The 15,821-nt window shown below is 39.4% G+C and overlaps 1 protein-coding gene and 1 long non-coding RNA gene across 2 annotated transcripts in view; one reads left to right on the forward strand and one right to left on the reverse strand.

Annotated features, from left to right (window-relative positions):
• LOC132659706 (uncharacterized) overlaps positions 1-11,790 on the reverse strand; it is a 76,862-nt gene extending 65,072 nt beyond the window's left edge. The window contains exon 1 of the long non-coding RNA XR_009600444.1: positions 11,606-11,790. This is a non-coding gene — a long non-coding RNA (uncharacterized LOC132659706). The remainder of the gene's footprint in view (positions 1-11,605) is intronic.
• Positions 1-15,821, forward strand: part of MKLN1 (muskelin 1) — a 384,978-nt gene that overhangs the window by 118,838 nt on the left and 250,319 nt on the right. The window lies entirely within an intron of this gene.

Raw genomic sequence — 15,821 nt, forward strand, 5'->3', positions numbered from 1 at the left:
GATCAGACTGTGTAGCAATGTATGCAACAAGCATTGTTGAAAATCATAGAGTGATTTGCTAGCAACTAATAGAGTCTAATATCTAGGGATCATAACAACAGAGAAAGACAATTTAGGGAGACTGGGGATAGAGACAGTCAAAGAGAACTATGCTAAAACCAACATTATCCCAGGATGACTGTGCATAAGACCAAATATGCATCTTCTGAGGAGCAACATCAGAGGTTTCAAACTGCAGGGAAATAGAATTTACTAAGATAGTTTAGCTCAGTCACGGAAGAAATAAAAAAGCAAATTACAACAATAAGCTCATAAGTTCAAAAATAAACAATAAGGTTGAGAGGATCAGTATCTAGCCTTGCTACAATATATTATCTAAAATGTTCAGTTTTCAACAAAAAACTTATGAGACATGCAAAGAAACAAGAAAGTGTAATGTGACCCAAACAGGAGGAAAAAAGCAGTCAATAGAAACACCCTGTGAGAGGGCTCAGATCCAGGTTAGCAGACAAAGACTTCAAAGCAGCTATTATAAATACATTCAAAGAACAGTAGAAAACCATACTTAAAGAAGCAAAAGAAGGTAGGATAAAAATCTCCCATAAGATAACCAGTAAAGAGATAGAAATTATTATTATTTTTGAAAGAACCTAATGGATGTCCCGAGCTTGAAAATTGTGATAATTAGAAAAAAAAAATTCGCTAGAGGAGCTCAATGATATAATTGAACTGGCAGAAGAAAGAATCAGCAAACGAGATAGATAGCTATTATTTGATCTCAAGAACAGAGAGAAAGGAGGATGAAGAAGTAATGAACAGAACTTCAGAGAAATGTGAGAAGCATTAAGTACATCAACATATGTATAATGGGAGTACAGGAGAAAGAAAGGAGCAGAAAAAATAATTTAAAAAGAATGGCTGAAGACTTCTCAACTAATCCCAAGTAGAATAAACCTAGATCCACCTTCAGACACATCATAGTAAAAATGATGAAGGAGAATATTTGGAAAACAGCAAGGATAAACTCATCACAAACAAGGGAATCCAAATAAGACTAATAGCTGACTTCTCACCAGAGACAATGGGGGCTAGAAAGCAGTGAAGTGGCATATTTAAAGTGCTGAGGGGAGGACTTCCCTACCTGCAGATGCGGGGGACACAGGTTTGATCCCTAGTCTGAGAAGATTCCACATGCCCCAGAGCAACTAAGCCCATGCTCCTTGAAGCCAGGGCTCTACAAAACGAGAAACCACTGCAATGAGAAGCCCAGACACTGCAACTAAAGAAAGCCTGCAACAAAGACCTGGCACAGCCAAAAATAAATAAATATTAATATATCTTTATATATATATATTTTTTAAAGAAACTAAAGTGCTGAGGGAAAAAATCTTCTCAAATCAGAATCTTTTATCCAAGAAACTATTTCTCAAAAATGAAAGTGAAATAGAGACATTCCCAATAAGCAAAATCTGAGAGAATTAATTGCTAGCTAGAGTCATATGAAACGAGGAAGTTCTTCAAACTGAACACAAGTTATTCCAGTCAGTAATTCAAATCCACACAAAAAACCAAAGAGCACTAGTAAATACAATTATGTAAGAATAAAAGACAGCATATCAATGCATAATTTTTCTCTTTAATGATCTAGAAAGCAATTGTATAAAAGAACACATTTCACAATGGAGATGGGTGGGAACAAAAAGCTATAGTACAGTAAGAAATGAAACAAGATGGTAACTCGAATCCACAGGAACAAATGAAGAGAACCAGAACTGGTAAATAAGAAGGTGATAAAACAAACCCTATATATAACCTGCTTGCCTTTCTGTTCTTAACTTTTTAAAAAATGACATAAAATTGTATTAATTAATAATTAGAATATGTATTGTTGGGTTTGTAACAAAACTATAAACCAATTAGATCTAACAGATATCTATAAAATGTTCCAACAACCAACAGTAAAGTACACATTCTTTCCACATGAATATGGACTATTCTCCAGGATAGACTATACTATAGGTTATAAAACAACCCTAATATATTTAAGAGGTTTGAAGTTATATAAGGCGTGACTTCTGACCACAATGGAAATAAAGTAGAATCAATAAGACAAGGAAATTTGATAAGTACACAAATATCTGGATGGTAAACAATTTACTCCTAAATAACAAATAGGTCCAAAAAAAACCTGCTAAAGAAATTAGAAAATACTTTGAGATGAGTGAAAATAAAAGCAAAGCATAACAAAACTTATGGAATGTACCGAAGCAGTTCCTAGGAGGAAAGGTACAGCTGTGGATGCTTATGTTGAAGAGAAAAAAAGAAAAGGATCTCAGATCAATAACCTATTCTTCCATTTTTAGAAACTAGAAAAAGAAGAGCAAACTAAATCCAAATCAAGCAGATGGAAGGAAGTAGTAGATTAGAGCAGAAATTAATAAAACAAAAGATAGGAAAAACAATAGAGAAAATGAACAAAACCCAAAGCTGGTTCTTTGAAAAGATCAACAAAATGACAAACCTTTAGCTAGACTGACCAAGATACAAAGAGAGAAGATTCAGATTACTAAAATCAGAAATAAAAGAGGACATTACTATCAACTCCACAAAAATAAAAAGGATTATACTAACTAGTTTTATATATATCTATATATAAATGATTCATTTTGATGTACACCTGAAAATAACACAACACTGTAATCAACTATACTCCAAAAAATCTTTTTTAAAAACCGTGTGAACCAATCTTAGGACCACATCAGGCATGCCCTACAAAAGCAACCTGGTTTCCTCCCAAAATGGGCGTACCCAGAAGACCCTAAATTGCCTACAAAAACAATAAAAATCAATCACATTTGATACCCTAAAAAAATAAAATCAACAAAGAATTTGAATAAACACTCCTTTAAGGAAGATATACAAAAAAGGCCAATTAACAAGCACATGAAAAGATGCTCAACACCATTAGCCATCAGGGAAACACGAATCAAAACTAAAAGGAGGGCTTCCCTGGTGGTCCAGTGGTTAAGAATCTGCTTTGCACCTCAGAGAGCACTGGTTTGATCCCTGGTCCCAGAAGATCCCACGTGCCGCGGAGCAACTGAGCCTGTGCACCACAACTACTGAGCCTGTGCTCTTGAGCCCTTGTGCCACAACTACTGAAGCCCATGGGCTTCAGAGCCCGTGCTCCACAACAAGAGCCGCTGCAGTGAGAAACCCACACACCGCGATGGAAAGTAGCTCACGCTCTCCGCAACTAGAGAAAGCCTGCACGCAGCAACGAAGACCTAGAGCACCCAAAAATAAAATCAAAACTAAATGAATAAAATAAACGAAAAAAAACCCCCATTTTTTAATCTAAACTGAGATACCTCTTCGTACCCTCTAGGACGGCTATAATCAAAAAGACAGACAATGTTAAGGGTTGGTGAAGATGTGGAGAAATTGGAATCTTTATACATTCTGGTGGAAATGTAAAATGGTATGCCGCTTTGGAAATCTGTCTGGCAGCTCCTCAAAAGACTACAACAGAGAGATATTATATAACCTGGCAACTTGTCTCCTACATATACAAGCAAAAGAAATGAAAATATATGTCAGCACAGAAACTGTACATGCATGATCATAGCTGCTGCTGCTGCTATGTTGCTTCAGTTGTGTCCGACTCTGTGCGACCCCCTAGATGGCAGCCCACCAGGCTCCCCTGTCCCTGGGATTCTCCAGGCAAGAACATTGGAATGGGTTACCATTTCCTTCTCCAGTGCATGAAAGTGAAAAGTGAAAGTGAAGTTGCTCAGTCGTGTCCAACTCTTAGCGACCCCATGACTGCAGCCCACCAGGCTCCTCCGTCCATGGGATTCTCCAGGCAAGAGTACTGGAGTGGGCTGCCAGCAGCAGTACTCATAATGGTCTAAAATTAGAAACAATCCAGAGAAGCTGATTCCTGAACTAGAGTCCTGCTTCTCCATTCTTTGGCTATTGAAAATGGTTATGCTTTTCCAGTCTACAAAAAAGAAAGAAAAGGAGGGAGGGAGGAAGGAAGAAAGGAAAAACGGAAGGAAGAAAACAATCCAAATGTCTATCAGCTGATGAATGGTTAAATAAAATATGATATATCCATACAGTGGATGTTATTTGGCCATGAAAAGGAATGAATTACTGCAACATGGATAAACTTTGAACACACCATGCTATGGGAAAAAAGCTTGATTCCATTTATATGAAATATCCAGAAAAGCTACTTTATAGAGACAGAAAATAGAGTAGCGATTGCCTAATTGCTGAGGTTTGATGGAGGAGGTTAGGAGGAAATGCAGAGTGACTGCTAATGGGTACAACATTTCTTTCGGGGGTGATAAAATATTCTAAAATTGACTGTGGTTATGTTTACACAACTCTGTAAATATAATAAAAATATTGAGCGGTATACTTTAAATGGGTGAATTGTATATTATGTGATGTATATCTCAAAAAAGCTGTTAGATATATATATAGAAAGATGGATGAAAGATAGATAGACGAACAAATGGATGGTTGGATGAATAAATGGAGAGATAGATTAAAGTATTATTAGGACAAAGGATAAAAGAAAACCTAAATCCAGATTTTGCCCAGATTGTAGAGTCAATACTAATATAATATTTTGTTAATCAGGCTGCACCTAAAATGTTAATACAGAGCTCTCTGTTAAACTGGTCTAGATCTTACAACCAAGTTAAAAGATTTAGAGGACATTTTTTCCTTGCCCTAAGTCCAAACTTGAATCTTGCAGTGTTATCACTCTCCACTGGGTGTGTTGATAAGAGAGCAATCAAGAACGTTGGAGAGAATGGAGAAGAACAAAATAGCTGAACTTTGTAGTGTGAGGGAGAGTTGCCCTCATAAATGGATGATGCTGCCTGGAAGGAGGAAAGAGAGGGAAGGAAGAGGGTGGAGAGAGAAGGAGGAGGATGAGGAAGGACCAGTGACCCTACTCACTGTAAATGTAGATCTCTGCCTACAATCTCTGCCTACTGTCCCCTCTCGCAGAATAGGAAGGAGAGGATAGAGAGAAGATTGATGTTCCTCTCCTTGATGCTTATAGTCAGAGGAAGGTTCCTGACCGAGATAAAGAAATGCAGGTAGCAGAGAAGACAGGTCAAACCAAACCTGAGCAGAATACCTTGGTGAGTAAGAATGCGTCACAGTGCCATTAAAATCAAAGATCCAGGAGAAGAAGCTGTTCAAGATTTCCAAGGAAGATTTTAACCCATAGGGAAATTGAAGAATTATTAAAGCAATTTATGTTTTATAACAAGGTTACAATCGTTGGTATAAATGAAGCACTTTGCAGATGTTATCAGGTATTTTGGGCAGGGGAAGCCATGAATTTACTATATTAGTGCTCTGGGTGGTTCTTTTTCAAAGTCTTCTTTTCTCTTCGGGGTGCACTTCTAGTCAGGGTTTACGAAAGTTCTCTTCGTGAAGTATGAGGATGGAGATAAACTTCAAAACTGTACAGGAGAGACACAATCTAGTGACTTGCATTATGGTGCATTGTTTTGTAAAAAGGAAGTGACCTACAGTGACTTTGGTGAAAATAGTCCTTTTCCTTTCTGTTTAGCTCCCAGAGCTGTAACAATTCTTGACCTTTCAGTGCAAGTAAGCAGCCCAAACCCCAAGGGAGGACGTAGTGGGTAGCAGAGGAGCCAGTTATAGCTGAGAGCAATGATTCTCTGCGCAGATTTCCGGCACTCTGGTTTTGGGTTGAAACTTTTGCTTCTCCCTTTTGAACTTTCTTTTCAGCTGCTTTTTTATATGTAACACCTCTGTTAGGGTTACATGACTCTAACCACTGACACTCATCCTGTGCCACCATCCTCCTTACCCTGGAAACTCTGGCCTTCCAGAGAGCATCACCTCAAAGTAACTTATATCTCCAGTTCAGAATTACAATCATTGTTTGTGCTGTTTTACAGAGGGGTGATTTGTCCATGATTCCTTTGCAAAATTCTGATAGAGAGAAGGAATCAGAATAGTATAATGAACATCCAATATTCATCACCTAGATCAAACAATTGCTAAAAGTTTGCCAGATGTTCTCAAGTTTTCCTTTTTCTTCTTTTTTGCTGAAGTTATTTAAAGCAAGTTATAGAAGCATATGGGGCTTTCATGGTGGCTCAGATGGTAAAGAACCTGCCTGCAATGCAAGAGATCCAAATTTGATCCCTGGGTTGGGAAGATTCCCTGGAGAAGGGAATGGCAACCCACTCCAGTATTCTTACCTAGAGAATTCCATGGACAGAGGAACCTGGAAGGCTATAATTACGAGGTTGCAAAGAGTCAGATACGACTGAGCAACTGATGCTTTCACTTTTCACTCACAGAAATATATATATATTTCCCCCTAAATATTTCAACATTCGTCTCTAAATAATATACACATCTTTGTTAGGTACACAGTTCCATTATCACATTTCACACAATTCATATAACTTCTCAATAATATTTAAATACCCACCCACATTCAAATATTCACTATTTGTTCCCAAAATATCTTTTTAAAAATATGTGGTAAAGTATGATAATGTAAGATTTACCATTTTAAAGTATTAAATTCAGTGAGATTAAGTAAATTCACAATGTGTAATCACCACCACTATTTCCAAAACTTTTTCGCTATGCCAAACAAACTGTATACCCTTTAAGAATGTCTGCCCTTTTTTCCCTCCCCCCACAAATGTCTTTTAAAGATGGCTAACTCAAATGAGGTCCACATATCTCATTTGGTTCTGACGCTTCTTAAGGCTCCTAATCTAGACCTGTCTCATAGCACCACACCCACACGCACTTTCTTTTCATGACTATGACTTCTCAGCCACTCTGGGCAAATTGTTCTACAGAATGTCCCACTTGCTAGGTTTGTCTGATTGTTTCCTCTTGGTGTTGTTAAACTTGTTCTTCTGTCCTCTGTATTTCTTGTAAACTCAAAGTTGGATCTAAAAACTTGAGAAGAATCAGATTAAACAGTTTGGTAAAATTCTCCTTTGGGGAATGCTGTATACTTCCTACTGCCTCGTATTAGACCTACATTATATCTGAATGTCCCACTACTAATGAAACTAATACTGATCACTGGGTGAAGGTGATGATAGCCAGTTTAAAAAATGGGTTTTTAAAAAGAGAGCTTGTCTACTTGTACTGTTTTAAAATGATCATCCCTACTTTGAATGTTCAGATAAAAGGGCTCTGAGTTGTTGCCTGACACCTAGGAGACAGCCTTTATCCTGTGTAAAGGATAAGAAGATTAAGACTGAGGTTTTATCCTCTTTATGGAGTTGATGCAGGAGCTCAAGTTTATCTCTGAGGTTGGTCAATCAGGGCAGAACTTTCTGGAATATGAAGTCTAGCAGAGACGACTTTTTCTCTGAGCCCAGAAAAAGGTACTCTGAAATCAGTCATTAGCCAGAATTTAGCTATGAATAAACAAATCTTTTTGCTAACACATATTTAAGATAGAACACTTGGGGGAGTTCAGATACAGAAGACTCTTTTATGGCATTTTAAAATAACTCTCCCTTCGCCTTCCATTCCTCCCCCCAACCAAAACCACTTTAGACTCTAGAATAAACAATTAAGGAAGAGCATTTTCTTTGGATGCAGAATAGCCAGATCTTTAGATGTTTCTTGAGTACTGTTCAAATTCAAGAGTGAGGAAAAAGCATGTATCTGTTCTCTTTGGTTGATGTTTACTTCTTATCTTTGAGTTGCTATAAATAACTAATCCATTGAAAATATAAGCAACTAGGTTAAAGGAGTTCATTACTAAAAGTAAGATTTGGGTTTCTAAGGAAGATGAGTTATTTTAAAATCTCCAGATAAACACTTTGATTTTACAATAGTTAAATACCCAGCCAGTTAAACTGCTCAAGGTTGTCCGGTATTTCTGGATACCCAGAAGGGCTTTTAGGTTACTATTGCTTGTTCGCTTTTTATGTTTGTTTTTGTTATTTGTTTTTCAGCTAGCACAAAAACAAGGGAGTTTTTGGAAATTTTCTGCATAGCAGGAGAGAACTTAATCTTAGGATACTGGCCTAACAATTTTCATTTTACTACTGGAATTAGTAATATCCTTTTTCTTTGTTTATTCTGTAATTTTTAAAGATTTTGGCTTGCAAGTTACCAGTTAGATAGGGGAGATGGTAAAGGTACTTTTTCTGGGATCTCAGAGTCAGATAGTAATGGACTTACTTGAACCATGTCCAATACTTTAAAAAAGCCTAGAAGACATTGTATATGTATTCACAATAAAGCCTGAACAGATTGACTAAGTAATGCAAAGCTTTTCTCTTTTGTAGGGAGGCAGAGGTCTGGAATATGAGGGATTATGCCACACTGACTCATTATAAAGATTGTGCCTTCACAGTATGAATTTCTGGTTGGTTGTGTGTGTTATCTGTAGGGTAGAGTCTATTGGAAAGAATGTGGGTATGGAGGTAAGGCCAATCAGAATTTAGTTTCTAACAGTAAGACTTGGGCTATTTATTTAACACCTCTGAACTTCAGTTTACTCGTCTGTAAGAAGGGATAATCGTTTCTATTTTTCAGACTATTTGAGGATTTTTAGATAATGTGTGTAAAGCAGTCACTAATGCAATACCTGGTACCTAATAAATTCTTAGTATATTTTCTTTAGTAGATGAAACTCTTTCAAAGCATATAGCTTTGGGGGGAAAATGAATCTGATCATTGAGATAAGAGGTTGGGAAGCACTCATGTAACAGCTTACATGGTCACACAGATCCCCCCTGAAGAACTCCTGCCAAGTCTGCACAAGGAGTCCACACATCCTTTGTGTTAATCTTGAGGGAGATAGCCTCAGGTCAGTTCCCTAACCATACCTTATCAGCATTTCCTTAAGTCCACCTGTTTGTCTGTGGGTGTGTGCTCAGTCGTGTCTGACTTTTTGTGGCCCCATGGACTGTAGCCCAGTTCCTCTGTCAATGGAATTTTCCATGCAAGAATAATGGAGCAGGTTACCATTTCTTTCTCCAGAGGATCTTCCCAACCCAGGGATAGAATCTGCATCTTTTGAATCCCATCATTGACAAGTGGGTTTTACCACTAGCGCCACCTGGGAAGCCTTATTTGTCTGCTGGATTCCTCTGTGATTTTAGACATAGCTGTGGTAATAAGCTTCAAGAAGTACCAGGTCTGTACTGGCTATCTAACTGTGTGTGAAAGTTGCTCAGTTGTGTCTCTTTGCAACCCCATGGTCTATACAGTCCATGGAATTCTCCAGGCCAGAATACTGGAGTGGGTAGCCATTTCCTTCTCCAGGATCTAACTGTAGCCAGAGATTTTAGGCGGGAAGACAAAGGAATGGAGTGCCTTGGAGAAAGGGATAGAAGATGAAGTTTTAGAAAATTTTGAGGATCCTTATAGCTTAGTTTGTACCTCTTGAAAATAGGGCAAGAGAATTCTTGAAAAGTACTATGTCAAGACTGATTCTTTCATCTATGCCCTCAGGGACTCTTCCAAAAAAATGGGACTTTCTTCTCTTACCTTTCTACTCTTATCTTTTCCTCCCCCTGAATCATGACCAACTTCCAGTTCACCCCTTTATCTATGCACTTTCAAGAGAGGGAGATCAATTGCCCCTTTTGTTAATGGGATCAGGTTTATAGGTAGAAGCTACCTAGCATTTCCTAGGGCTGTTGTCTCAGGCCCCTGCAAAATTTCATTTGGTAGAGCATCAATACAATGATGACCTCTAGAATCCAGCTTTAAAGCTTGGTGTTTTATCGAGCAGGCCACATGAATTTGGTATATCCCGTTTCAAGCTGAATTTATCCCTTGTTATTTTAAAAACTATAACAAGTTGTTTTTTAAAATGTTTTCAATCAGCACATCTTATTTATTGTCCTTAACACCCGAGGCTACTTGAAGAAGGATTTAATTTTCAAAGTCTGGCAAGTAAACAAAAGTTTCCCAATAACATCTTCAGGCAAGCACTAAAAGGCCTCTTTTTTTTTTTTTTTTTTTTTTACCACAGTACTTGGTTGGCTCCCCCGTAATTTCATTAGTATTTTATTCAACCAAACCTTGCATAATCACTTTAAAAATATACCTTCAAACACAAAGTTACTTACTAGTTGATTTTTTCTTCATAATTGCCATGTTTAGTAAGAAGGAAAACAGGTTTTAACTGTTGTGCTTTCTGACTAGGGGCTTCACAGGTGGCGCAGTGGGAAAGAATCCGCTTGCCAATGCAAGAGACTCAGATTCGATTTCTGGGTTGGGACGATCCCCTGGAGGAGGTAATGGCAACCCACTCCAATATCTTTTGGCTGGGAAATTCCATGAACAGAGGAGCCTAGTGAGCTACAGTCCATGAGATCACAAAGAGTTGAACATGACTAAGTAAGCACACACATATTATCTGACTAGACCCTAAGCACATAAATTTGAATGGACTATACTGAGGGTTCATATGATAACTATGTTTGGGAGATAGTTATTCACTGTACTCGCAAGAGTATGAAAACCCCCAGAGGGGACTAGTTAGATAAGCAGAGACTCACATGCGTGGCTTTAGCTCTATGGGAATGTCTCAGCTTTAAAAGTAACTCTAGAATTCCACTAAATATGATATTCCCTTATGTTGAGCTTTGTCTCTGCTATCTTCTTTTGTCTTGATCCTCTGAAGCTGTAGACTGAGACTCTTGAAATTCACCCTAGCCTCTCTTCCTACTTGTGACCAGGAGGAGCTACCTGTCTCCCCCTGTGGCAGGAACTGCTATGAGCTCAGCACAAAGTTCAGAAAAAGGATGTATTAGTCAAGATAAGCTAACTGTTATAACAAAGGACTTCAAAATAATGGTTTGGCCCAACGAAAAGCTATTGTTGTTGACTATATGCTAAGTCACTTCAGTCGTGTCTGAGTCTGTGGGACCCCATAGACAGCAGCCCACTAGGCTTCTCTGTCCCTGGGATTCTCCAGGCAGGAATACTGGAGTGGGTTGCCATTTCCTTCTCCAATGCATGAAAATAAAAAGTGAAAGTGAAATCGCTCAGTCGTGCCCGACTCTTATCGACTATATAGTATAATATAAACTAGTGGGGGGGGGGGATGCAGTGGTAAATCTACGCAGTAATTCACAGACTTCTTCCAACACATGGCTCTAGCTTCCTCTAGGTTCCTCTAGGTTCTCAGAATCCTCTTCATTCAGCCAATGGGTAGGGAGAGAGCCTGCTGTGTATTGCACAGGAGGCTTTCCATGGGCCAGACCTGGAACTGGCATCCAGTTCTTCCACCCATTTTCTATTTGCCAGAACTCTGGCATATGGCTCTGCCCAATTTCAAAAGAGGCTAGGAAGCTTAGTCCAGCTGTGTGCTGAGCTCATAGCAGTTCCTGCCACAGGGGGAGACAGGTAGCTCCTCAGGGCAGGCCAGTGGTTTCAAGCTCATGTATCATCAAAGGTTTGCAAAAGTGTACTGTCCTATTTTTCAGGTTACTTGATGCCTAGACCTACCATTAATACCTTGGTCAGTTCATAGAAAAAATCCGTCAGTATCAGCACCAACTTTGTTACCATCACAAATCAGTTCACACTGCAAACTTACTTGTTTATGTTTAGGACTTCCCAGAGTTTCAGGATACTTGGCCAAGCCGTGCAGAGGTTCTGATTGGAAGTTGCTGACGCTTTTGCACTTTGTCCCTCTCGTCAAATGCTTCTCATGACAAAGTCTGGCAAGTAATCCACTTGAAGCCATCTGCAATGTCTAATCCAAACTTTGTCACATGGGACCTATGAGAATAAACGTATTATAAACATTGTAGAATTGTCTCTCATTTCAGTTCAGTTCAGTTGCTCAGTCATGTCTGACTCTTTGCAACCTTATGGACTGCAGCACACCAAGCTTCCCTGTCCATCACTGACTCCCGGAGCTTGCTCAAACTCATGTCCATCGAGTCGGTGATGCCATCCAACAATTTCATCCTCTGTTGTCCCCTTCACCTCTTCAGAAACTATGAAAAACATGTTTTCGTCTTTTCTCAATATATTTTCCACAGTTGTCACGACTCCGTAATTGTCTGCACTCTTGCTTCCTGCTTCTCTCATTAACCAATTTATAAAGGCTATTTCATAGTACAGCCATTTTAGAGACATCCATTTGTCCTAATTTTACTCACAGGCAACTATTGCCACTGAGATTCTAGTTTCCTCCAATTATGTTTGTTCATCTCCTTATATAAAGAGGATGATGACATAGATTGTACGAAGTAATGATAGTAAGAGTCCCGATGTGCATTCTGTTCTGCTTTTCCAGTTGTGGAGTAAGTTTTCACCTCCCCATCAACACTTTTCTCTTGTAATGTAAGCCATGTGTTTGTTGTGTGGCTCATGGGATTAAGGGTGCAGTCTTCATTCATTTCTATATCCATTCATTCTTCCTGAAATATTTACTGAGTTCCTACTATGTGCCAGACAGTGTGCTAGATGGTGGAGTCAGATCCAAGAACAAAATGTATACGGTCCCTACCCTCAGGGAGACACTAAAGGAATATTGATAATAATATAAAATATTGATTATAATTGTAACATTTGTATGGAAAGCTTATTTTCCTTTTAGCATTATGGATAAGATTGAATCATCAATATATTTTTTAAACTGAGGTTTTGTTCCTCTGTAAAAACCAACTTCTTTTCCTTAGGGCATTCATTCATACACTCACTGATAATATTCATTAACATTAATTCATTACATCTCATTATAAAACTACTATTACCAAGCACTCCGCAGTGGCGCAGTGGTAAAGAACCTGCCTGCCAATGCATAAGACACAAGAGATGCGAGTTCAGTCCCTGAGTTGGGAAGATCTCCTGGAGAAGGAAATGGCAACCCACTCCAGTATTCTTCCCTGGAAAATTCCATGGACAGAGAAGCCTAGTGGGCTACAGTCCAAGAGTTCACAAAGAGCTGGACACAACTTAGTACGCACACATGCATGCTAAGATTTCCAAATACAAGAATAAAAAGACAGTATTTTTGCCCTTAAGGCTCATAGTCCTACAAGCAAACCACACAGTACATTATGATAATTGTCATAATGGGGAAATGTGAAAAGTGCATGAGGCATAGAAAAAGAAAGACCTAGAACTGCAATGGAAATGAACTTGGGCAAACTCTGGGAGACGGTGAGGGACAGGGACGCCCGGCATGCTGCAGTCCATGGAGTTACGAAGAGTCAGACACAACTTGGTGACTGAACAGCAGAACTGCCTATGTAGGTCAGAGAAGACTTCACAATGAAGGTAGCACTTGGACTGAGGTTTGAAGGGTGAATAAGACATTACTAAGCAGACAGATCAAGGAAGGGCATGAAATGCCTAGCTGACCATCCAAGACTCATGCTCTTCTTCCATAGCATCAAGTGTTCTAGGAGTTGGCCTGACCAGTTTCTAATGCCTTATACTTCTGGGGGAATCAGATGGTTGGTTCTCATTAACTGGATGTGAGCAGAAGTGATGTACATCATTTCTCAGCCAGGATAAGAGTAGGTGTGCCTTTTCTTCCTTCTCTTTCCTAGCTATTAGCTTTGGAAGTAAAGGACTCTGAAACTTAGAGGATGGAGCAGCTGCAAAATAGAAGGACCCTGGGTGGAAGGTGGCTTGCCACACTGAACTGTTACATGACTAAGAAATAACTTTCTATTGCATTAATCTATTGACCCTACATAGCTTGTTTGTATAGCAGTGAGCTCTATTTTAATTAATATAAAGTAATACAATATGTGAAAAGACTTACTGATGTGTCTAGCACAGAGTACATGCTCAGTAAGTATTTGAAATTGCAGGGCGCATACAAATAGACCAGTATAGCCAGAACAGAATACATGATTGGTGAGAGCAAGAGGAGGGCAGCTGAATAGCTAGGCATGGACTGATTTCAAAGAACCTTGAACGTCATGCTAAAGAATTTAGGTTTAATCTTGTGGAAGGAAAGCCAACAAAGAATACTGAAAAGGTGAGAGGCAAGAGCTCCAAGAAACACAACACCCAAGAACCTGCTGTGATTTTCTTTAAATGTAAGGTGGGAATCCTAAGATGAAAGATAAGATTTCAGAACCAGAAGGCACCGTGGTTTAATCCAACCTCATTTAACAAATGAGGAAAGTGAGACCCAGAGAATTTAAGTACCTTTGTCAAGGTCACCCAGCTAAAACTTGGCAGAGCCAGGGACTAGAAGGCTAGTCTCTTATTTCCGGCCCTACAGCATTGCTCTTTCCACTGTGCCACAGTGCTTCAAAGCAGTGGAGACCAGCTGGCGTGCCTGTGCTTTCAGTCCCCTAATGAAGACATTGGGGATTTGGAGGCTGGGTATTTACCATGGAAGGCTGTCTTCTCTGTAATTCCTCATCTGGTTTGAACCACTATTTTGGAAAAGGTCCATTTTTCAGCATCAGATTTCCCTAGAGGACAATTGGGAATGTGCTCAGTGGCCTGTGGGGTGCCCTTGCACTTTCTGAGCTTTTGTTGGGAGGTTGAGAAGAAAGTAACAGTGGTTTGAGCTCCTGGAAATGCTCCTGGTCCTTAGGCATCTGGGGAGTAGTTGGCCCTCTCAGTTGGCTGTGGTTTAGCCTGCCAGCTGACTGTCCTCCAGGGGTCACATCAAAACATCTTCTTCAGCTTGTCTCTTTAAAGGGTCAGCCCCTATGACTGGCATTTTAATATCATTTTCTGTTCATCAGTTCAGTACTTCTGGTTTTCATATACTGCTAAGCCGATTCATTATTCATCATAATTGTTCTTACTCCATGTGCTACCCAGAGCAATATGACATACATTTGTTTGTTTTTTTAATAGCAAGTGGATGCCAAAGGACAACTATGATGAGGCCTGTCTCAGGGAAGCATGACATGTGATCTGACCTAAGGAGGATTGGGTATTATTGAATTATTTTACAACTGGGGGAATCCAGAGCACAAGCTGGGGGGCAGGGAAGGCCATTTGTCCAAAAGTCCCCAAGAAAACTGGGGAAAAATACATTTCTTGATTTTTTTTGGCCGAGCATCTTTTTGTAATTTCCTTGCTCCTTGTCCTTTGGTTGTGTCCCGGTTTCCTCCCTTGTACTGATAGATTAAGGTTAGGATGATAGATCAAATGGTTAGGATGAAGTATTAAGATGGATAAGATTGCTGCCTCAGTCCCTGAGGAGCACCTTGGTGGCACCTGAAGACAATATCCTATGCAGTGGAAAATGCTTGAGCTTTGAAGTCAAAGAGACATCAGCCACTCTTTAGCTGTGAGACTTTGGCAAATTCTTAACCTCTCTGAGCCTCAGTTTCTTTTTCTGTGAGATGGGAAAATAATGTAAAATATGGAGGTGGTTTTAGGGATTAAATAAGTGAACATACGTAAAACATGTCTTAGTGCTGGGCACGTAGCTGGCTCTTAACAAGTATTATTTCCTTTTTCAAGTTTCTGAGAAGTTCCCATTCTTTCCCCCAATCCTTATCCTGGGTTCTGGTCAACTGGTAAAATGAAACAAAAGAGTGAGCAGATGGAGACCAAAATGCCACTTCGACTGTTGATAAAGGCTGTTTATTGTAAGAGATAATGATTACTAAATACTAAATGAGTTAGGTCAACTTGTTTACCCAGTCACAAGTAAAATTTGACCAAGATAGGACCTCTCACGCTGGGAGTAGCAGTGGGAGCAGGAAGGGGACCCTGCCCCTGGAGGAGTAAATTAAGGTGATATCCTCACTGTGGGCAGGTAGATACATAACCTTCTGAAAGAAAGGAGGAGCTAAGCTGAACCTGCCATGTGTACT

The sequence above is a fragment of the Ovis aries genome, chromosome 4, assembly GCF_016772045.2.
Source record: "Ovis aries strain OAR_USU_Benz2616 breed Rambouillet chromosome 4, ARS-UI_Ramb_v3.0, whole genome shotgun sequence".
In the NCBI taxonomy this organism is placed as follows: domain Eukaryota; kingdom Metazoa; phylum Chordata; class Mammalia; order Artiodactyla; family Bovidae; genus Ovis; species Ovis aries.